This window comes from Corvus cornix, chromosome 6, assembly GCF_000738735.6.
Source record: "Corvus cornix cornix isolate S_Up_H32 chromosome 6, ASM73873v5, whole genome shotgun sequence".
NCBI lineage: Eukaryota > Metazoa > Chordata > Aves > Passeriformes > Corvidae > Corvus > Corvus cornix.
In genome coordinates, this window is record NC_046336.1 from 33,048,349 (window position 1) to 33,072,721 (window position 24,373).

Sequence of the window (24,373 nt, forward strand, 5' to 3'; positions counted from 1 at the left end):
TTTACCAGCTTTGAAAACCAAATTGAGGATTGTAGGAGACTCCAGAGAATACCGGTGATTCAGAGTTCAAAACAAGCCTTTTTCCCCAGACTGGCTTTGCAGGGGTCTTTGAGAGAAAGAGACGGTTGCAATAACATATATAATACATATAGCATTAACACACACACAGGGACAGACTGAACACCAACAGATTGATATTATCCCAGTTAAATAGTGAAGTGCCCTCTACAAAGACAGGATAAATGCAGTCTCAGCCCACAAGGCCAAGGAGGCTCTAGACAAAACAGTACTCTTGGAAAATAAGATAGCTTAAATTTCCCCCATGAACCTGTGCCAAACCGTTCCTGTTAGACAGACACCTTCAAATGCCATTGAAAAGCCAACAGGGAGCACCAGCGTGGATACAAGGACAGATTCCAGCAGTTTGTGTTTCATACCTTCCCAGCCTGGAGCTCTGAGCAACCTGGTCTAGTGGAAGGTGCCACTGCCCACAGCAGGAACGAGATAAGCTTTAAAGTCCCTCCCAACCCAAATCATTCAATGAGTCCATTATTTCCCTGTGCTTTCCCTCAGGGGGGGACCTCTCCCATTGCAGCACTGCCTGTGATCACTGGGACTCTGCTCTGGAAAACAACAACATTAGTTTGTTTTGAGAAAGCATCAGCTCAGTTCTCTCAATACCTTTTTTGACAGATCCACCTTTCAGTTGCTGCACTGAGCCACATCCACACCCTTTAGTGTTTCAGGAGCATAGACAGGTCTAAGACACTATGGAAAAAAAAAAAAAAAAAGAAGCCAAAAGACCTTTTGCAAGGACAGAAACAGTTCTGGGAGAGCCACCTGGGGAGAGAAATCCAACCAACATCCAAAGAACTCTCTGTTCCCTGGTCTGCTCCAGCACAGCTTCACCAAGAGCTTGGTTCCACCATGGATGGGCTGGGCAGAGGCGAGGATGTCTGCCAGAACAGACTCCTGTCACCCTCCCGGGGTCACCCCTCCCAAATAAGAACACACCATTATGAAGGATCAATTAAAACCAGCAGGAGCAGAGGAGAACGTGCAATTCCACCCAGTATTCAACTTTTCCATCCCAGTTTTCCTGGGGTTTTTTTGGGATCGGTATCTTTTGCCTGTGAGCAACAATAAAACTACTGATTAAACTTGAAAGTGGGACTGTCTTTGAACCAGAGGAGAGGCACAGCAGGAGGGTTTGTGTTTTCTACCCCAGCAGCCACCACAAGATTTACCAGGCAAAGCACGATACTATTACAGAGTCAAAATCCAAGTGCCTGAAGATGAACATTCCATGGTAATGCATGCCTGAATAATCCCTTTATTACACCTTCTGATTGTAATTTTAACAAGGAACAAGTTTTACAGCTAATATTTTGGAGAACTGCAACAGGATTTTTTAATGGCATGCCAAGAATTCACGGGAGAACAAGTATCACCTAAGTTTACTTCTTCCATCAGGGGACTAAATAGATTTTTCACATAAAATTACCTATCACCTGCTGCCTATAAAAAGATGTGGCTGTAAACATCCGGGTTTTAACCTCAGGGCTGGAAGCGAGCATCACAAGAAGCAAAAAATTTGTACAGGAAACCTGTCTGGCAAGCTCTTCCTTCCCTGACCTGGCATCCTGGACACCTCCAGCCCCCTGCCAGCTGCTGGAGCAGGGCTGTGCTGTGGATGTGCAGCGAGCACTGCCAGGAAGGCAAGACTCTGTGTGTGTTTGCCCATCATTTAAAGTCAACGTTTCTCACTTCTTTTTTTCCTCTTAAATCAAAGAAGAATTAACCTTTGGGGGGGAAAAGATAAATTAAAAAACCACATGGCCCATCTCTTGCAGTGTTGACACAATAGTTTTCATTTGCAAGCAAATGGAAGTTGAACTTAAACGTCAAATATTCATTTATCAGCATTAACCCAGATGCCCCTTCCCTCTTTGTCCTCATTCACTCAGGCATTTTTCTTGTTTGCCTTTCAGTGGGCTCATGAGTGTGAGTGCAGAGTCATTTCTGTGCCCCAGATTACCCCCTGAACTCCTCTGATCTACCACTTGTCCCCGTGACAGGATTGCCCATTCTAGGCAGCATTTTAAAAAAAAGAAATAGAATCGACTTTCAAAAAGGCTGCTATCCAGGGAGATCCATTCTCATCAGTGGTAAGCCTCACAGAATCTGTTCTTCATTCCTTTTTCATTTGGAAACGTCAATGCATGTTGTCAGACTGCAATTGTTTTCTTTAATCATCCGCAGCAGTGAAGTACAGTACTCATCTTTGCGGTGGGGAAAAGTCACTTGCTTTATTCATACCCCACTCAATTTCAAGAGGATGCTTTCCAGGCTGGCTTGGCCCTTGGGAATCAAGGCTTATACACTCATCTTTTGTACGAGCAATAAAGATCCTTCCACTGGGAAATTTGGGTTTCTTTTGCTATGGTTGCTGCTGAAGGAAAGGCACAAGCACAAGGACACATCCTAGAAGGTGTCAGAGAAACCTTAAGGAAAAGCCATCAAGAAACCCGGTCATCCTCTTACTTTAGATGCGGCAACTAGAAAAAGAAGAAGGTTGTCGTCTCGATTTTTGTCAAAGCCAGAAAGGCAAACTGCAGAAGGTAGTGGCTTTATCCCTCTCCAGAGCTGTTCCTCGTGCAACAAGCTACTTACAATATTTTCAGTTCAGTAATTGTTGGGTTTTTTCCCCCCCAGCAATCACAAAGAAAAGCTGCTGAAAGGTGCAGGTAATAGACTTCTTAAAGAGCTGTTGACAACTCCGAGGAAACTTTTACATTTTGAATGCATTCTGCCCACATTTCCTGTATTTTCTGTGGTTCTTAAGTTCCTCAATTTAGCACACAAAACTATTTGCATGAAAATAACATCTTGAGAGTTTCTTACAGAAGACATGCAATACCTTCCCTTAAAAAAAAAAATACACCACATAGTTGTAGAATTATGTGTTGAACATCTCAGGTAGCCAGGCTAAGAGGAGAACGAAGCACAAAACTGATTGCAAACATTTTTCTTTAATTTTAGATCCCATCGAGTTCTCATTCTCCAGCTGCCACTCACAATGGTATTCCTGGATACACTAATCTAGCGCCATTATCACTCTCTAAAGGCAAGAAGCGCCTTTATTAAAGCAAAGACAAATTAATTTAATGGCTCCACTGCGTTTCTAAATATACATGTAGAATTCCTCTTGACCTACAGAGAGAAAATTCTGTATTGACATATTGGATAAACCCACTCTTGATGAAAGATAAACATCCCATCTGGTAAGCACCTTTTTCCCAAAGTCACAGAGAAATGGCTGGAACCTGTGATGCACCACACAGGTCAGCTGAGTGTTAGCTGAGAGATTAAATCTCTTTCTAGAGGAGATGATCCTCACTAAATCCACCAGACTACAAATTCCACCACGATAAAATATTTTGGGTAGCCAGCAACTTTCACCTAAGGATGCTGCACTTCCATTCAACATCTTAAATTACACCAGGCAGTAAACAGGACAGTTCAATATGCTCCAGATTAAACTAAAAAAACAAAGCCAGAGGGATGTGTTTACCAAATTTTACACTTGCTAGTGTTTCTGGGTGAAAGTCTCACAAAGAGATTGCTCCTAATGCTGGATGTTGGGATGAGCAAGGTATTTTCCAAGTATTTTACTTGCTTAGGTCCTGGAGTCCACATTTCTGCTTCAGAATTCCTAGTAAAGAAGAGGTATCTGGCCTCAAGCTGTGCCAGGGGAGATTCAGGTTGGATATCAGGAAGAATTTCTTCACAGAAAGGGTTGTTAAACAATGGAAGGGGCTGCCTAGGGAGGTGGTGGAGTGACCATCTCTGGAGGTATTCAACAAACAGTTGGTGGCACTCAGTGCTCTGGTCTGGTTGACCAAAACAACCCAAACAACCTTACCAAAAAAAAAACCAAAAAAACAAAAAAACAAAAAACACCTCAAAAAAACCCCTAAACTAAACTAAACAAACCACCCACAAAGGATACCAAATCACTGGAAAGAAGCCCAGGCAGCAACTGGAGTTTTCTTTGTGGACATCCCAGCTTCAACACTGCTTTTCTCACAAACGACATCAAGACCGTCTCCTAAAATAGCACATAGGAAGAACTTCTTTTTGTGTGAACAAATGCCGAATTATCTTGGTGGCTGGCAGTATCCAGCACATCATCACACAAATTCATTTTAAAAAAAAAAATGACAAGGTCACCTCCAAACAACTCTTAAGTAGCTATTCTCATGCAAGTGTTTGTGTGCACAAATGCCAGAAAAACACAAATAACAAGAAGTATAACAAGAAGTATTTTTTACTGAAAGTAAAAAAAAAAAAAATTTAATTAATTTAAAAACCATTGCAAGTAAAGGAGCTCTCTCCCACGAGGCAGCAGGAGGTTTTTATTTTTTAACACTTCTGGCTGTTATTGCAAAGGCAGGAAGAAAAGACAAATTAGAAAGATGAGAAGGTAGCAAAGCACAAGGTCAGCAATAATGTGACTCCAAGATATTATTAATTCAGTCAAGGTTAATCACAGGAGCCAAGTTTTTACCTTGGTGCCTTCACCAGGTGGCTAAACGTGATGTAAGGATTCAGCCCAAGAAACATTAGATTCTCTCATTTCTGCCTCACGGAGAAGTATTTGCAAGGCCCTGGTTAATTAAACCAATAAACCACAAGTGAAAGCCTGGCCTCGTGCCACTTTTTGACAAACACATTGTGCAGGGGTGTCACATTAACAGCCCTTATCCCATCGCGAGGGGATGGGAGCCGGGAGCAGGGAAGGAGCAGCACCGAGGAGAACAAGACAAACCAGCTGATTTTCAATTAAGAGTTGAAATAAAAATGAAGTGCTTTTAGTGCTCGGCCTTCGAACTGCCAATACTCTTGAATAACACAGATACCTGCCGTCCTACAGCCCTGTTAAATCAACTTCATTTGTTTAAAGCAGAGCTCAGCAGCACTTATTATCCAAGCACTGCTTCAAGCATGACTCAACACAGGGAGAAAGCCTTTCGGGGCAAAGGAAAATGTCTCAGAGGGATGCTGGGAGAAAAAAAAAATCTCTTTGGACTAGAAATCACTCACCACAGCAGCTTCTGGCCGGGCTCGGAGCATTTGACAATCATCTGTCTGCTCAGGCTGAGGTAGGTCCTAGTTTGTCCCAGGAAAGAATGCTGATGTCCCCGGAGGTTAAGCAGTTGGTGAGGTGTTGAGGTTGGGATTGCAGGCTCCTGGAGAGAGAAACAAACACCTCAGAAGGTGGCCGAGTTCAGGACACCCTAAACATCCTCCTCTGTTACCGCTTCCTCCTTGTTGGCTCTGCGTCTGAAGCCTTTAAAGCACCGCACCTGGTTTTGGCCTGGGGGTTGGAGGTTGAATTTGAAAGATGGGTGCTGATCTCTTTACAAACAACTCGATGGATGAGAGTCTTTAGGAAAAATGGGTGTTAATGTCCTCTAAATGCGTCTTAATGCCTGTACCGACCTCAGGCCTAATGGGTTTGGTTACAGAACCCAGGCAGTTTGAACTCCTAAACTTTAGGGTAACAGGAGAAATGGGTCTGCGCAAAGTTTATTGCAGAGCCCAGACAGTCTGAACGTCTGGTGGATCCACAGAACTCAGACAGCCTGAACTTCCGAACTTTGGGGGGAAATGACATGTTGAAGGGAGGGAATATGTGTTCGGGAAGGCTGCGCCTTCCTAGTACCTCAGCCAGTGGGGAAAGGAAGAGGACAACACGCAGACCGGAGTTTAGGACGAAAGGAGGCTGCACCCTCCAAACAGAGAGAGAAACCACACGGGGGGTATGCCCCAGTGGACTTTCTCCCTTTATTCGAATAACGTTGCAGGACTCCTCTATCTCCTTTGTGGACAGTGGCTTTTCATAGCATGGCTTTTCCGCACAAATTGGACCCCTGTTTTGGTGGGTCATCAGCATCCAAAGTGTCAGTGGGATCCATTGCTGGTGGATGGCTTCAAAGCTCCGCCTCTATATCCATTTCAGTCCCTGTCACATTTCACAGCCTGTCCCTTGTAATTTGGCCACCTCCCACCACAGGTCGACCTGTGCACACGTTGTGCAGATTCCAGCTGTTTCTCTGGGAGTATCCAGGCATCCATTGCCATCTCCCACCTGTACTGACATCTCCTTCCTTACCAGTTCCACCTGGGTGAATGTACCTCAGGCACCTGCTGCTGCTGCCACCTCACTATCCTGTTATTTAGGGCTGAGGGAAGATCCTGGACCTTCTTCACTGCATTTTAAGTGCTCAGGGCTTCACATTTCATTAGTGGTGACTCTTGCCTGTCATTATCTTCTGCTCTAGTTTCTGTATCCAGATCTCTTTGATCCATTTACTCCAATCCCTAACCCCTCATCTTTTGATGCAACACACAACTAATTCTTTGCAAGAGCCTCTTTCCTTCTGCCAAAGAGCTCTCCAGGAGCAGCTTTGTGTTACAGCCAAACCCATTCAAAGGCCCCTTCACACACTTATCCTGAAGCTCTCTTTCAATCAGTTCTCTTCGTGGAAGTGCTCTTGTCCACACATGCTTCAGGCTCTCGTGCTCTCCGTACAAAGCCTCTCAGTGCCTCCAGAGTGGGGTTTATGGACCAATGTGCATTAACCTTTCCTCTCAAACCTGAATATGGAAAACCAACGTTATCCCAAAGGCCTAATAACCAGTAGAGAGCAGGAGGAATGGCTGCAGCCTCGCAGTGTTGAGCTGCCTTCTTGGGATGCTTGGATGAGGGAAATAAGCATAGAAGTATTTTGAAAGAGTGCTCCTTCATCTCTCTCAAAACTACCAATAATCAGGAGCTAATTTTCTCTGTCCTGTTAGAGCTTGTTTGACTTCTTGAGAAATTAGTATCTGTCCTTAAGGTTAGGCTGGTAGAAGCACCAGTGATTTTTCAATAGCTCAGCTTCAGGCTTGTAGGACAGCAAAATTATCATCACGTATCATTATTTAAAGCAAAAATACTATGCATTAATATTCTCTGTGATAAATGCAGAAGCACATCTGATAGAATCATATAATATCCAGAGCTGGAAGGGACCCACAAGGATCATCAAGTCCAATTCCTGGCCCTGAACAGGACACCCCAACAATCCCACTCTGTGCCTGAAGAGCATTGTCCAAATGCTCCTTGAACTCTGGCAGGTCTGGGGACATGACCATTCCCTGGGAAGCCTATTCAGTGTCTGACCACCTCACTTCACACTTCTGGATACAAATATTTTGGAAAAAAGCCTGAACTCTTCTGTACTATCAACATAATCCAAAATATGGATCAAACTGGAGCTGTGGCAAAGGAGCAGCACCACAGAAACACATGTAGTTTACTTCTCACCTGCCCCCATGCATCTAAACTTAAATCATTATGAGTGCCTCACAGGAAAGGTGTGGAGGAAATGGCAGCATTCACATCCTGGGTTTAAAACATTTGCCGTCCAACGCTATGTGGCCCTTTCCTTAGAGATGCACCCATGCTTTGGGGAGGGGGAAAAAGGTATGAAGGCATTAAGTGCATAGGAGCACTCTACTCTGCCAGCCACATCAGCCCAAAGCATAGGATGATGCCAAACCAGCCACCCCACTCCGTTCCACTGATGAGCTCCAAACTGCAAAATTTGAGGCTGTGCAAATCACCCCACTCTGTGAGCCCTGCCAGCCCCACAGGACACTCACACAGAGCACTGAGAGGGGTACGCCTTGCATGCTCACCCAGCCTGGGGCTGACACTCTCCGCATGCTGAGGAAAAGGGGGTGTCTCAGCCCTTCATTTCAGAAGCAAGAAGTAGAAAAAGGGAGAAGGCTGCAATTATTATTCGAGGTTTTGGAACCGGGAGGGATGGGGAGGCTGGAAAATGACACAGAATTCTTGCGGACATGACACAGGCTGGCTCGTGGGCAAATTAACACAACCAAGAGAATTTGCTCAGGCTCATCAGGGTAATGAAATGTGATATCCACTGGAGAAAGCAGGGGCAGGGACAGCTCCACTTTGCTGTAGCAGCGATGCCCTTTAGACAAAAGACTCCCTGGTGAAATGCAAAACAACTCTGGGACAGAGCGTATTCTATCAGGATCCAAGGATAGCAAACCTGTAACCTCCTAAGTAGATCTCTTCTGCTTATTTCTGTGCTGCAGGATGTGCCTAAGAGTATTTGAGGAGCAGGCACTCAGAAAACACTGCCATTTTCCTTTTCTCCTCCCTAACAGTCCTGTTGTTCAGGGTCCAGACCAAAAGGTCTCAACCCAAAAATCCTTGCTAACTACACATGTACAGGCCACATTTATCAGCCACAGGTTCTTTAAGACTGACTTACAGCAACTGCTGGACCATGCAGGGAGGCAAATTCACCTGGCAAACAACTCTGCCCATCCAGACAACTCTTTTCTCCTCCAGATCAACCCAAACCTGCCAGCACTCATTTCCTGTGAGGACAGATAAATTTCAGCTTCTTTTAAACTCTCCTGTTTGAGACCACTGGTTGTTAGGATGGTCTGTGACATCTCAAGACCAGCAAGGAAATATTGCTTGCTAACAAGAGGGACTGCCATTCCCACCTCTTCAGAAATGCTTTTTGATGCTGTCCCTACCTCTGCTCCTATGGCACATCCTTTTAACAGCTCCCAGCCTTCATGACTCTCTCCAGGCTTGCAGATGAAGACTTATCTTTTGAGCTATTATAGTATTTCTGCAAATCAACCTTATTTCAGGGTCCTCTGCCTTACCCTGAGCTCCTCATCTTCTGTCATTACAACCAGATTAATTTTTCTATAAGCAGGACTGCTGGAAAACTCTTTTAGAGGAACTTTAAGGAGATCATAGGAAAGGTTCTCCAAAACAGCTCTATTCTTGCCCTAATATGGTTTGAGCATTATACACACATACAGAGTAGGAAAATTCCCACGACCCTGTGGATAACGCCACCTGAGAACTCGTCTGCGAGTCTGCTGTAGCTCTGAGTAAAAGGGAGTCACCAGACCTAGGGAGAGAAAAAAAACAGGGATCACAGCTTTAACTTCACTTTTCACACTTTCCTTCGCAGAGGAAATGCTGCATTAAGATGTTGGGTGAAGCATAACACATCCCACACTTCCCCTCTCAGCTCAAAACGTGTACCCTTCTGTTACAGAATCCCAAATTGCTGTGCTTGGGCAGGTGATTCATTTATTAAATAATTTCTTTGGTGCTGCCTGGACTTGAATTAATTTTAGTAGATCCATAACCAAAGATGCCAACCCTTGTCCCTGAAAGCCTGAGCTGCTGTGACATTCTGTTTTCCCTGAGGCTGTTGCCTCAAAACCATCTCATGGTCCTTGGTACCAGCAATACACAGATATTTGTTTCTCCACACATCTTGTTTTGGCTTTTTAAGGGCTTTAAATAAGCTTTTGCAAAACCATTGACTTTGCAAACAAAGTTTCCACACGGAGCAATTTATTTGCTGCATGGCATCTTAATTTGGATGTGTGTTTTAAGAAGGGTTCTGTGGGCAGCAGCAGCCAGGCTTTGGGAAGTTACATAAATCAGTACATTCACGTCTGTATGTGCTAACAAGGAATGAATGAATGCCTCTTTCCCTTCCAGTTAGCATTTGTGTGTGTCACGAGTGCCGCTCCCTCTCCCCACCTTGCCCACTGTCTTCAGGATAAGACCACAGAAATTGTCATATTGAATTACACTGATAAACCATCCTATTTGGTGCCCTCTCTCCAGTCATACCCCACACCAGCTGCTACAGATTTAACACTCCTGCTAATTGACAGTGATGGAAGAGCACCACCACAAGGGACATATTTCCTTTGCATTAGGGGCCCTCCTCCTTTCCTTCCACATTTTATCACATGGATCTTCATCCTGCCTCACATACCTGTGAATGTTGTACATTGAGAACATCTGCTGTGGGATTTTTGGGAAGGACATGGCAGTATCAGCCACAAAGATGTTCCAAGGGCTGGAGCACCTCTGCCTCAAAGACAGGCTGGGAGACCTGGGGTTGGTCAGCCTGGAGAAGACTCCAGGGAAACCAGAGAGCCCCTTCCAGTGCCTAAATGGGGGTGTATAAAAAGGAGGGAGAATGACTTTTTACATGGGCTGATAGTGACAGGACAAGGGGCAATGATTTTGAACTAACAGAGGGAGGTTTGGAAAGGATATTAGAAAGAAATCGTTCCCTGTGAGGGTGGGGAGGCCCTGGCACAAGTTATCCAGAGAAGCTGTGGCTGCCCCATACCTGGAAGTGTTCCAGGTCAGGTTGGATGGGGCCTGGAGTAACCTGGGATAGTGGAAGGTGTCACTGCCCATGGCAGGAGGGTAGAAAAAGATGGTCTGTAATGTCCCTTTCAACCCAAACTGTTCTGTGATTCTGGCAAAGAGTTTTGCAGTTTGGCACATTAACTGAGTGAACAACTATTGATTCCTGTATTGCCCCTCAGTTGCAGGTGACCAGCTCTTAAACATCCCAAAAAGGGCTACCTACACAAAGGCACAGGGTGACTTGCCAGTGTTGTTCAGTGACTTGAACATCTCGGTTATGTTCTGTCTCTTCTGCAAATGCGAACAGTCCTTGCAACTAAAGCAACCTCAGGAAGGACAATTTAAAAAAATGTGACACTTGCTGTAGCAGGGAGACCTTCCCTTGCCTCTAATCACTGTCAGAGCCTATCTTCCCAAACCTTCTGTTTGCGCTGAATTGCCCTTCCTACCCGGCTGGAGGCTCCAGGCAATGCACCAGCTCCCACAGACACATGCAAGACCTCCTCCCACCCCAAGGCAAGGGAAGAAGGAGCCAGGCCAGACTCAGCCCAGCTGGAAATCCTCCTGTGCACCGGGCATGCACACAGCCCCGTGACTCAGATGAACAAAACCCATGGATAATTGGATGTTGCAGGGATCCCATGGCAGTGAGGGGATGGGGTTGGGCTGCCTTGCAGAGTTCAGCTTTATCCCTCTGCCAGGAAATTTGAGGCATAATTAAAATGAAATGCTGGTGTCTGTGTTGCACATTGAAATATTGATGAAGGGAGGCATAAAGCATTTTATGAATGCAGGCTTTCATTTTGTGATTTACTGCCCCCAAACATCACTTTCACAGAAACTACTTGGGAAAAAACAGGGAGAGATGAAAGAGCAATAGGGATTTTATTGCTGCAGAAAATGGGAAGGGAATTGGACAAAGTTAAATACAATGCAGTGAGATCGTCTTTGGCTCTGAACTTCAGATACAGCAGGAACTGACTCACACCTGGAAAAGGTCTTCTGAGGTCTATGGACATTTTTTCCCCCTTTCCTTGTGCCATAGCAATGCTGGGAAGGGGCTACACTGCTTTTAACTGGAGTTAAAAAGAGGTCAAGCCCCTATTTATGAGACTTGGAGTGAAGTACTCAAAGCTGTGTGGGAAGGCACAGGAAGGACTCTCCATCACCTTTACCTGCCACTCTGTCTTTATTACTCAGCCCTACCAAGTACAGTTCAGCCAAAGGGAACTGGCTCCATCCTTATTTCAAAAAAAGGAATGAGGAAATATTCAGAGAGTATTAAATTAATGACTTAATTACAGCACAGACTAAGACAGAGGCCTTTGCTGTAGCAACAGGAGCAGCTAACTCTGCCTGAAGTTTATTTGCCACAGAAATGAGTGGCAAATTTGCCTCCAGGATGAGAGAAATCCCACATCTGAGTCAAAGACGAGACATTCACTGAAGCACATGAGTCTGTAAGCTGGCATTCAACCTGCCCAATCCCAGGCTTCTTGCTCCCAGTCCCAGCCACTGTCAGGTCCAGCTGAGGTCACGGACAGACCCTGGTGGAGCAGTTCAACACAGCCAGGGGGTGAGATAAGGTGCCCAAATGCTTCACTTCAAGGGTCTCTGCTGGTTTGGGCTCAGCCTAGCTCCAACAACTGGAATATTCTCTTGCTACTTGATGAAGGCATAACCTTGTCTCATTTATTTTAATTCCCTTTTCTTCAAAATATGAAGTTCATTAGACTCAGCTTTACATTTTCTACCTATGTTTCTTTCAAGTTCCATTTCCTCTGCTAAGCTTAAGAATTTGGCTTTCTGAGCCAACTTAAAACCATTAAATTTTGACCGTTCATTTGAATTCAACTGTTTACAGGTACAGCTTTGAACCCTTGGCACAAACCAGCTGTTGTCCCACAAGCTGAGGCAGAAGAGGGAAAAAAACAGAAGCAAAACCAACCACTGTTGGGGAAGATGAAACAGGAAAGCCTTATAAATATGATTGCCTGACAAAAGATTTTGGGAATATGAAAACTACAGGCAACATCGAAATGAAAGCCACTTTTGAAATACCAAGTCTTAGTTACTGAACAACTGGAAAACAATGGTATGGCCGACTGAAGGTAATCCCCTCTTGATTGAACAATACCCTCTGCTTGCAGGCAGGTCCAAGGGTCAGAGCAGACCCTACTAGCTCAGCAGAAGGGGTCCAAAGAGTAGTTTTTAGAAGTTAAGATGTAACACTCTATGGTAATATAAGAACTCTTATAGGCTGTATGTAAATGCTATAGGATTTGTATCTTGTATTAGATTGGTTAGTGACAATTAGAATATTCAGTACAGAAGATGATTTATTGTATTGTAACCAGGACTTCACCAGTCCATTCTTATTACTCTCTCACAATTCCATTCCATTCTCATACTCACTCTCTCTCTCTCTCTCTCTCTCTCCTTACTTACTTGCTTACTCTCTTGCTCTCTTGGGCCTGCTCCGAGCTGAGTCTGGCAGCTCTGAGCAGTGCCCCTATACCCATGCCCTTTGCAATAAACCGCATGTTCCAAGATCAGACTATAGAGATCTCCATCCGTCCCGTCCGTCCGAACCCACATGAGTCCCTACAAACCACATTGAATATTCAAAGCTGGCTGGGTGGAAGAGCCTTTACTCATCTGGTGAAAATACTTTTTGTTTTAAGGTTTGAGTCTGTTTTAACATAGAGATGGGATTCATCCAACAGGGCAACTTCCTTGCAAGATGAATTTTTATATTCTGAGCTCCCTTTACAAGTAATTCACTCAGAGCCATGCAACAAAACACTTTATGAAGCCCCTCAATTTACTGGTTCCTCAGCAGAAAATATCAGCAAGAGATCACTGGAAAATTAAATATATGCACATCTTGAGAAAAACAGTAAGTGATAGATACCACTCAATGAAGTTTTATATGACCAGTTGCTGTTGGTGGGTATGTGATTTAAAGGTTGCATAAAATATCTGAAGCTTTAACTAATCACTGTATAAATAACTTACAGTGGTGGCTCCAGGCAAACGACTGCTTTTCATCTTCTCAGACCTCTATGAACAGAGGTGGATTCAAATTAAGATCTACAGGAGGACAGAAGAAAAAAAACTAATTCTAGGAACACTGTTGGAAAACCAGAGAGCAAGCCTGAGTACAGCAGCCTGCAAAGAGCAAAATTATCATCTGTTGTTCATCTCCAACACCCACGACACCACAGGAAGTAAGGCCCAAAAGGTCTGAGATACACAGGGAATTTATCCGCTGTGCAATCCTTCTCTGGGTCATCCATGGGATTGTTAACAGCAGACAAATCCGCCACCCCCAGGACATTCATGGGGGATTGGAGGATCACACTGTGTAACCCAAGAGCAGAGGACAAACTTCAACATCTCAGGAGGTCTCACTGAGTCCTTTTAGCTCTTCAATTTAAATAACTTTAATCTGACAAAAGGAGGAATTGCTTCAGGGCAGATTCACCTGGCAAGAAGGAAATTACACGACTTCCCAACACGACCAAGTATTTGCCATGTTGCAGGAATGTTCAGGAAATAACCTCATGGATGAGTGTTGGGGTTTTAGGAGCTCTCCTGGGGTGTTTTTTTGGTTAAAGGAATTTTTGCCCCTACATGTTGCTAGGGGAACAAATGACTGGATACTTCAGAAAAACAAAAGAGCTGGCTGCTCTTTTTCTTTCACCTGGGTGTGTGGGCAGTTCGGTCTCCTTCATTCGGACAGAGAGGGAGTCTGCTTTCTTCGGCTGCTTTTCCTTTCTGCTGGAGAAGCCCCAGGATCCCAAGCCCGCCTTCCCTGCCCCTCTGGGAGCTGGGCCGTGGCCGCCCTGCCTCTGTCGTTGCTTTGAGCCTTCGCTACGTTGTAGCCCTGCTCACTCTGCCTGCCCAGACCTCCGGGGGGGTTCCCCGTTTGAATACATCGGGTCTGCCACCCGGGATTTGTGTTCGTACCTGCTGCTCCAGCGTGCCGTTCCAGCCTGCTGTCCCCGAGGGTCCGGCTGGACACCGGGATCGGCTGCCCAGGGGTTTGTGAAGCTTCTTTGTTCCATCCCTCCCTGGGATCCCAGGCCACCAGTGCCGCGTGCTCCCCGAGATCGCTCCGGAGCGCCCCCTGCAGCCGCGGGGGAACCATCACACCTACCCCGCTCACCGGGAGCCGCCAGCGCCCCTGCCAGCTGTGAGCGGAACTGCACCCAAGGGGAAAGTGCCTGACAGCCAAGAAGGCTGGCACTGGGTTTGTGCTTCTGTTTGCTGTTACTGCCATAGTTATTGCTGTTTGTTTGACTGGTTATACACATATAGATATATAATAGTAAAGAACTGTTATTCCTATTTCCCACATCTTTGCCAAAAAGCCCCTTGATTTCAAAATTATAATAACTCGGAGGGAAGGGGGTTGCATCTGCCATTCCAAGAGAGGCTTCTGCCTTCCTTAGCAGACACGTGTCTTTCAAACCAAGACAACAAGCAAGGACAGCAATATCCTCTCATTTTGGGGAGCAAGGGTGAGCACACAGCCATGGCTTCCCAGGAAAACACCAGATGTTTGGCTGGCTCAGGAAACACTTCCAAAACATTTCCTCCTTCCAAGTTTTGAGGTTATGCATACAGATTTGGACAATTTAGGATTACCTGTGTGCACATGTGGCTCCACCACTGGCCAAGTGAATTGTTAGGAGGAAGAAGGTAACTTGGACATCGATAAATATCGCTCTTCATTTTCTCTCCTTCATGACCCAAGAGACATTATTGGATTCCTTACAAAACAAGGATAATCATATGCTATTTATCACCTCTAAAGAGCATCCTGTCTCCTTTTTCCCCTAGGATAGTCACTTGGGATAAGGAGAGGAGCTGAAGCTACTGGCCATCTTCTCCTTTAACCAAGACACAAAGGGCAGGGAAGGGAAGAAAGAAAAATATCATCAAGGTCAGTTTTCACTAGGATGAGGAAGGAAAGTGCCCTTTTACTGACACTTTTGGCTCCTGCTCCTGATGTTGAAATCCAAAAGCGAATGAAGATAGATGGGTTCATCCATACTGTTGGGGTCTGGATACTAATGAATATTATTTAATGGTCAAGAGCTGTCATGGGGCACATTGATTAATTAGCAGAGTTAGGAGGAGAGTGACTCCACCAGCATATCAGCTACTAATAATAGAACCCAAAACAGTCAGGAAGCATAGCCAAAAGGATGAGGCAACTGCAGGCTCTCAGCTCACCTTCACCACAAGAAACAAAGGCAAAAAACTCTTCCAGATGGATTTTTTGCATTTCTTGCCTCCTGCTAGGAAGAGATGTGTTGTTACAGGGCCAAGTGTCCTCAGGAAGGACCAGTGGGGGTGGAGATGAACGTGGCCATGGATCAGTGCTGGGAGAGGTCTGCAAACAGATGCTCCTTTTCCCAAAGGATTTGCTGTTTCCTTTCTGCAAGGGGATCTACCCCTCTTTCAGACCTGACAAGAGACCTCAGCACAGCCCCCCTTTACAACAACTTTCTACCTTTTGAGGATACAAACTTTTACTCTGAATTGAGTCTTAAACACGTTGAGGTCCCAATTTCTCCCTGCTTCATTCCCTACCTCTACAAATAAAATCTCCTCACATCCATTTTGTCTTGGTTTGAAAGACAGGTGTCTGCCAAGGATGGCAGGAGTCTTCCTTGAAATGAAAAAAAAAAAAAAATGCAATCCCCCCCTCCCTCCAAGTTATTATAATTTTGAAATTAAGGGACTTCCAGGCAAAGAGATGAGGAATAGGAATAAAAGTTATTTATTTATTTATTTATATAAAACAAGGCAAGCAAACAACAATATCTATGGCAGTAACAGCAAACAGAAGCACAAACCCAGTGCCAGCCTTCTCGGCTGTCAGGCACTTTCCCCTCGGGTGCAGTTCCACTCGCATCCGGCAGGGGCGCTGGTGGCTTCCGGTGAGCGGGGCAGGTGCGATGGTTCCCCCGCGGCTGCAGGGGGCGCTCCGGAGCGATCTCGGGGAGCACGCGGCACTGGTGGCCTGGGATCCCAGGAATGGATGGAACAAAGGCTTCACGAACCCCATGGCAGCCGATCCCGGTGTCCGGCCAGACCCTCGGGGACAGCAGGCTGGAACAGCAGGGACGAGCACAAATCCCGGGTGGCAGATGCGATGGATCAAACTCCAGAGCTGCAGCGGAACCTCCGGAGGTCTGGGCAGGCAGGGCGTGCAGAACTACAGAGTAGCGAAGGCTCGAAGCAACGACAGAGGCAGGGCGGCCACGGCCCGGCTCCCAGCAGGGCAGGGAAAGGCGGGCTTGGGAATCCCAGGGTTTCTCCGGTAGAAGGAAGGCAGTCGAAAAAAAACCAGAAACTTGCAGTGCTGACGAATTCTTTCCAGCCTTTCTCTCCACCGGAACTCGGAGAGCTACCCCCACAAGCCCAGGTGACAAAGAGTAGCCCATTGGACCCCTCCCTCTATGGTCAGGTCTTTTGTTTCTCCCAAGCACCCAGCAATTTGTCACCCCAGCAACATATAAGGGAAAAATTCCTCAAGTAAAAAAAAGAACAGAAGGGGAACTCCCAAAACCCCAACACATTTCAAGCATAATCTACTCAAAACATGAAACCTTTCTCCCTGTGTGTCTACACAGCCTAGGGGGGGGAAAAAAAAAAACACAAACCAACAATCCCACAACAAGCAGCTTGTTATAGAAATTTTCTACACTACTGTAAAACAAACCAAAACACAAATTAACAAAAGTGACCTCTTGGAGAGGAGAGCTGCACTTAAGCTTCCCAGGTGTCTGGAGAAGTGCAAGGAATGATGACGAAATAGCTATATCATATATACACACATTTGTTAGAGCACACACTGACACAGCTGGGAGACACTGACAGCTCTGCAGAGTAAGACTAATTTCTAAGCACTGAAAATCATCTTGGTGGAAGGCTTAGGAGTAAAAATTATCCAGCCAATCTGACAGTGGTCATAATTTTGGCATCTAACATCTCAGTCATGCCTGAGCCACAAATTATCTTTCTGCCTCAGCAGAAAACAGAGGTTTTCATGCTTTTTGTTGACATGGCAGACTTGATCACTGACTACAGAGGTTAGGAAAATAAGACAGGTGGCTTTTGCACTATGCTTACTGCCAGTGAAGACAGAGGCATAGGGCAAAGAGGGGAAAGGTCCTGACCTGTTCTCCACTTTGCTGGTTTCCTGCAAGCTCTAAAATACCCTTTCTGGAGCTCTGTAAGGAAAAACCACAATTCTACATGCTAAAGTGCAACTAAATCTGCCAGCAGCGTAAATGGAAGCAAGTGAAATAAAAGCCAGTCTAGTCACCCTTAAACTAAAACTGGTGTATATCTCAGGTTGCCCCTCAAATTTCATCAGAAGATGGTACCACAAAAACAGCAAGAAACTTCCCCAACTCCTCCCTCCTGGTTGGTGACTTCTGGCAACGAACACCCAAAATGTGCCCCAGAACCACAGCACCTAGAGTCAGACTTCTCTGATTTGTAGCCCACAAACCAGCAGGTTTGTAGCAGATATTTTAAAGCATTAATTAATGAAAGCTATACACCACTAATCAAAATGGGAGCCTGATGCTGCAGTCCACACTTAAGCTCCAGACACAACAATTCAGATCCCAAATTTTGCTGTGCAGATGAAGTGGGTAAGAGACACTGGGTGGGCTCTCACTCCTTCCCCCTCACAACAGCCACATCTGTGCACTGGAGAACTGCAGCAGAACCAGGAGGGTGCCCAAAACTGCAATTGCTTTCAAATATCATAGTTCTCCCTCCTGCCCTATGCTGAATTTGCCTACAAAAGCAAGACTGAATTTCCAAGGAGCTATTGGGGTGAGGCACTCTCAAACCCTTCAGCTGATTTAAGGCACCCATCAGTCATATAAACCTGCTTAAGAAGGCAGAGCAGCTGCAGTCACCAGGCTTGAGTGAATCAGCCTCACCTGCTCCACTGTGCATCAGAAGAGACGGCTGAGTTATTACAGAGCTCCTTGTGGCCTCAGGCTCAGGTCTGCAGCAACACCACCACAGAACTTCTATTTATTTCCATGCTAGGCATTTATTGTAAACTGCTGATTGATACATGGAGGAAAACACTCCCTTCGCTGACTGATGCCACTGCTACTGCCCACAGTTGCTTTTTGATCCTGCTGGCTTTAGTCCTTGCTGTCATGGTGGTCAATATCACAATCTCCTACTTGCCCTGGAGCTCTTCATCCTTTTTGTTATTGCAATGGGAATAGGAGTTTGGGGAGAAAAGTTCGTGTTTTGTTCTCCCTCTTCTTCTGCCCTTGGCCTTCTTTACTTTCCATTTTGTCCAAAGCCACTAATGAGTTCTCCTCAGCCTGATGATACATCAGAGGTAGATTCCCCAATACACCCTCACACTGGAAACCCTCCCATCCCATGAACAAACATTGTCTGCCCCTGTGGGACACACTCCTACTCTTCTCCTTCCCTTTGTGTGACCAGCATGAGAACCAGCCTCTCCAAGGACAAGGACCTTCTGAGGGGCTCATGGCTGAGAGAAATCCTACAAGACACAGGCCCCTAGAATGGTTTGGGTTGGAAAGGACTTTAAAGATCATCCAGTTATACCCCATGCCATGGGCAGGGACACCTTCCACTAGACCAGATTGTTTCAATCCCAAACCAACCTGGCCTTGGACATCTCTAGGGATGGGACAGCCACAGCTTCTCTGGGCAACCTGTGCCAGGGCCTCACCACCCTCACAGGGAACAATTTCTTCCCAATATCTCATCTAAATCTTCCTAACATCTAATCTAAATCTATTCCCTTCCAGAAAACAGTTGGGTCTCTTTCCCAGCACTACAACACTGTCACCAACATCTTCACTCCCCATGGTGCCTCGAGCAGGCAACAGCAGCAGCAGTTGTAGTGAAAGCTCTCTTGCCACAGGACATTAGCTCTGAGATGATAACACAGGACAGCTGGTGCCACCAAGCAATGTCCTGCAGGAGCTCACAGCACCAGCGATTTTCTACTCTGGATCAGAAACAATCACCTCCCTTTCTCCTTCCTCCCCTCCAGCTCCAACACTTCAGTTTTGCAAGGTCATAAACATTGAGGAATAATTTCCAGGTCCAAGGCACTACTCAGACAACCTTCAACAGCACTTCAGAGGGATGTCAGCAGAAGTCCAAGAGCTGAAACAAACCACTGTGAGTGACAGGTCCCTCCTTTTGAGCCCAAAACCCTTCCAAGCAATACAAAGCTGTCACAGAGGGAAGCGGAGCTGGCTGAAATCACACACAGCTCCATTTTGCTGTAGCACATCCACAAACTTCCCAGCCCAGTGAGGAAAGGGCAGTCAATAACTAACTCATGTAAGCACAAGTTAACTATTGGGAGACAGCAAATGTTAGTTCAGACAGAAGATGTTAATTACAAAGCCTGAGAAGCCGAATTCACCCTAATCTTGTCAAGATAGAGGGGACAAGGATCATCTCAGAGACTGCTGAATCACTCCTCAAAGGACTAAGCATTCCCAGGGAGAAAGGTGAAAAGGGCACTGTGAGGAAGACTACTGATCTTCATCAGAAAGACCCCCGAGGAAGAAGAGGAACCTTCCTCAGTGCGACCACCAGGACACACATACAGCGCATGCATGACCTGTATGCTAATGATATTAATGACTTCCGAGAAATAATTTGTATAACCACGCCTGTCCCAAGGAATGTGATGAATATTCATAATTTAACCCTTAATACTGTGTTGTAGGGAGCACCGGTGTGTGTGTGTTTGGAGGAGCGATCCGAATAAACCAAATACCTACTTCTCTGTCTCTGAAGTGTCTCCTGGCCCGGTTTCAGCGCGATTCACCAGGCTGTGAATCAATGGCACTTTGTAGAATTTCTTCTCTCCCCTCCTCACTGTGCCTGCCTCCAGAATTCTTTATCCCCAGACTTTGAAGCAAGCTGCTACATTATCTAATTCGCTACCCCCAGCAGTTGAGGCACAGTGGCATTTTGGGTTCTTAAGATTGCCACGTACACAATTTTCCCAGTAATTTTGATCCTGCTTCAAACAAACAGTGCAGACAGCGTAGTCCAGTGGTCCTTCCCACTAATAGCAAGAACAAGCAGAGCAGACAAATTCAGTTTCTGAGAAGCAGCACAAAGCTCATTAGGCTGAGGAGGAAGAGAGGTGGTAATGTAAACAAGAGAGTAACCTCACCAAAAGAGTATGTTTAATGCTAACAAGGAAAAAAAAAGTCAGTGCTGCACCTGACATGAATATCATGAGTTTCCAGTAGCAGGTTCTGCACTAGGAAAAATGCACAATTCGACAATGTATCTCCAGCAGCTCCCTGTACACCACGCTCCACGCCTGGATACTACCATGTGCTCCCAAACTTCCCCAGCTCACCTCCTGGGAGGGCTGCAGATGAAGCTGAGCACCCGAGCACACTCCCACAGACAATCCGTGACAGACAGGCATACCCCCCAACCAGCGGGGGACCATTTATCACAAAAAACCCAAAATTACTCCATCTGCTTTCTCAGCCCTGATCCGAGGGGGGGGGGGGGGGGGGGAACCACCAAAAAACAAACAAAAAACCCCCCAACACTACAATGAAACATCACCCAAAGGCAGATCTAGGAAATAAAATTCACAACGCTACCGTACAGCAAAGCTCCTGGAGTTGGCCCCTGTCCCGTTTAGCACCTCATCACGTGCCACAGCGCATAAACTGCTTCTCTGTCTCCAAGGAAACCGCTGCCTTAGCATATCTTTTCTCCTCTCACCATGTCCTGTATGTTACAGTCACTCCTTCCTTCTAAAGCATCCCCAGGTGTTAAATACCTCACTAATCTCTGAGCAACTGTTCTCATCTGGCTTTGGAGCCTGATGTTTCTGGTTCTGATCAGAGGGTTTGTTTACTCAAAAGCTTCCCTGCCTTCTCTAATCCTGCCCAATAAAACATTTGTATAGACAGACCTCACCTTTACATCCACACCCAGGGCCCCTCTCTTGTCCCCTTACTGCTTTTTTTCTGCAATTGCAAAGCTGGGAATAAAACCCGAGGACTTCCAGGACTTGAAAACAGCAATGGCAGCCAAATTATATGGGGACAAGATTTTAGCAGAGCCTGTTGCAATAGGGACCCACAAACTGGACAGGGTCTCTTCATCAGAAACTGGAGTGACAGAACAAAGGGGAATGGTTTAATACTAAAAGATGAGAGATTTAGAGGGGATATTGGGAAGAAATTCTTCTGTGTGAGGGTGGAGAGGGACTAGAACAGGTTGCCCAGAGAAGCTGCGGCTGCCCCATCCCTGGAAGTGTCCAAAGCCAGGTTAGATAGGGCTTGGAGCAACCTGAGATAGTGGAAGGTGTCCCTGCCCACGGCAGGGGGTGTAACTGGATGATCTTTAAGGTCCTTTCCAATGCAAACCATTCCATGATCTCCAGCAATCTGGCTGGAGAGACACCCTCAATGCAAGCATGTCGCAGCAATGGCACGGATGCTTTGGAACACACCAAAGGATCTGGAGATGCTTCTCATGGGAAACAACTTGATCCCGAAGGTCCAGCTGAAAAGCCGCTTCACAGAGCACAGCCACACTTTCGCAGGGGTGGCAGTGCCAGGAACCACTGCCGGTTTTTGGGATCAGGCAGGTTTCTGAGAGCCCTCATCCTGTGCCCTCCTGCAAGGGACTGCCGTCTCAGGCACACCTCTGGTTTTCCAGCATTTTCCTGACCCCTAGTGACAAGATGTGGCTGTACAGCAGCCGCCTAACATGCAGTGCCGAACTCTCCCTGAATAAATAAGGAACAAAACTCTTTAACATGGGAAAACGGTTTCCAGATCTGTCAAGATACTTACCCTCTGCAACCCCTGCAAATCTGCCAGAAAATCCAACCGGTTTAGCAAAGAGATTCAAATTTGGACTGGAAGTCAGAAAACAAGCTGAACGAATACAAGAAGCTTCCCTTGCACCGGGCTCCAGCTGTGCCCAGGGAACCCAAGTTACAGGACTAATCCATCAGCAAACCAGACAAAACAAGGGGTGGGGAGAAGGCAGTTTTGATGGACTGCCTTCCCCTGGGGCAAATGCATCCTGTTGCAGGGACCTGGGTGACCTTGGCAAGGCCACAAACTCCATGATCTCACCACTGTCTGCTACGGACCATGGAGCAAACTCTTGGGAAGCTAGAGGACAAGACCTGTGATACAGGGGTACATTAGCTGCCAGGACCCAGGGCCCTTGTTTTTGGTTTCAAGGGCAAACACAGAGTCCAAACAGGATTATTCTGTCCCAACTCTGAGTTTTCAAATCTAAACCATGCCAGGTTTCTCCATGCATTGGCTTGGAACAGGCGGTGTCCTCCAGCACTGTTACAGCGGGGGATTACTGCAACAAACGTATCAAACAACAAGGCCCATGGAAAAGAAATATATATGGACTGATTCTTGGTAGATGTTTCAGAGAGATGTTTATTTCTCCAGCCGCGTGGCCGGAGCTCTGCCGAGGAACTGCGGCAATCACGGGACCCGAGGGGGAACACAAAACAACCAATGGGGAACAAGGCTGACCAGGGGCCAGGGAAACCCCGTGCCTCCCCCCAGGGCCCCTCTCCCAGGACCACATGGCAGGGGGAAGGGACCCCGACACAGCACCAGTCTGACACAGAAGGGATCCACAGCAAAGTGCTTTTGGATACTTCGGACAACCCAGGTTTGCATCATCCTCCTCTGGGAAACCTCCCTTCAATGAAACACTGCTCACTCCTGTATGCTCTGATATCCCTTGGAAAACAGTCACCTCCCACTTTGGGATTCATGTTTTCAACCTATTAGAAGTGGTTATGCCATTTTATTGCTATTTTTCCACCTTATTTTCCATGCAGGGTACCTGCACTCTGCCTGACACAAAGAACCTTCACCTAACACCCACTGTGAGCAGAACAAAGCCCCAATTTCTGCCAGCCTCCAATTTATTTTGTTCATTGCTCTGAGGGCCTCACTGATTTTGATAAAACACTGCTACAAGAGGAAATCTCACACATAATTAATTAATGCTTCATTTCTGTTTATTGGGCCCTTTTGTCACACCTGCCATAAACCCCTCCCCCCTCCCCCAGTGCTAAACAAACTCTTTAATTAAATCTATTGTGCCATGAGAGCAATGCTTCAGATTGCAGATGATGAAGGAGTTTGGCCCACCCTGGCTTCAAACACCCTTTGGGTCACAGCTTCTCTGGGCTACCTGTGCAAGGGCCTCCCCACCCTCACAGGGAAGAATTTCTTCCCAATATCCCACCTATCCCTGTCCTCTGGCAGTGGGAAGCCCTTCCCCCTTGTCTTGTCCCTCCAGGCCCTTGTCCAAAGTCCCTCTCCAGCTCGTTGGAGCCCCGCTGGGCACTGATTTGCTGTTCTTGTTTGCTCCTCTCACAGAAAGACAGACTGGGAGAGCTGGAGGTGTTCAGCCTGGAGACCCAAACCAACCAAACAACACTTGTTGCTCTGTTGGGCCATCAAAATGGTTCAGGGAAAGTGAAATGAGGAGGGAGGGCAAAATTCAAAAAGCAAATATTGAGATGGGAGACAGAACACTGCTCTCAAGCAAAGCAGCTTTCAGGGTCCGATATATTTCGTTAAAAAGTTATTGACAAAATAGCCGTAGGTGAGTGATATGAGACCTCCCACCAAATATGCAGAATCCTGTACACGTGTGGGTTTAGCTGCCACCAAAAGCAGCACAACTCTAAAACAGACAAAATGGAGAGGGAAAAAGAGCAAAAATCCAGTAAACAGGTTCACCCCTTGCACAGGGTGAAAACTGCTCTGAGCAAACACCTTGCCCAACGCCCTCAATTAATCATTAAAAACAAACCTAAAGGGTCCCATCTCAGAAAGGGAAATTAAAGCTGTGCAAATCAGGAACTTAGACATTCAGAAGTTTGAGTCAGCCAAAGGATTTCCCTGGACACAATTCCACAGTGTAGAGTGAGGAAAATCACGGCTGCCCTGTTGTTGTTTTTCAGGATCAGCCCATCCCTGTGCAAGAGACCCCTCCCAT

At 46.2% G+C, this 24,373-nt stretch overlaps 1 long non-coding RNA gene across 2 annotated transcripts; it reads right to left on the reverse strand.

The window, feature by feature from the left end:
* Nucleotides 1-842: 842 nt before the first annotated feature.
* On the reverse strand, nucleotides 843-13,384 carry LOC104690132. Of its 2 annotated transcripts, none has more exons than XR_751928.3 (5): nucleotides 13,310-13,384; nucleotides 8,963-9,017; nucleotides 5,107-5,252; nucleotides 4,571-4,670; nucleotides 843-4,111 (listed from the first exon to the last, which is right to left on the reverse strand). It is a non-coding gene; the product is annotated as an uncharacterized LOC104690132 (long non-coding RNA). The 2 variants fall into 2 exon arrangements; XR_002045732.2 differs by having other exon boundaries at nucleotides 8,924-9,017.
* Nucleotides 13,385-24,373: the final 10,989 nt, after the last annotated feature.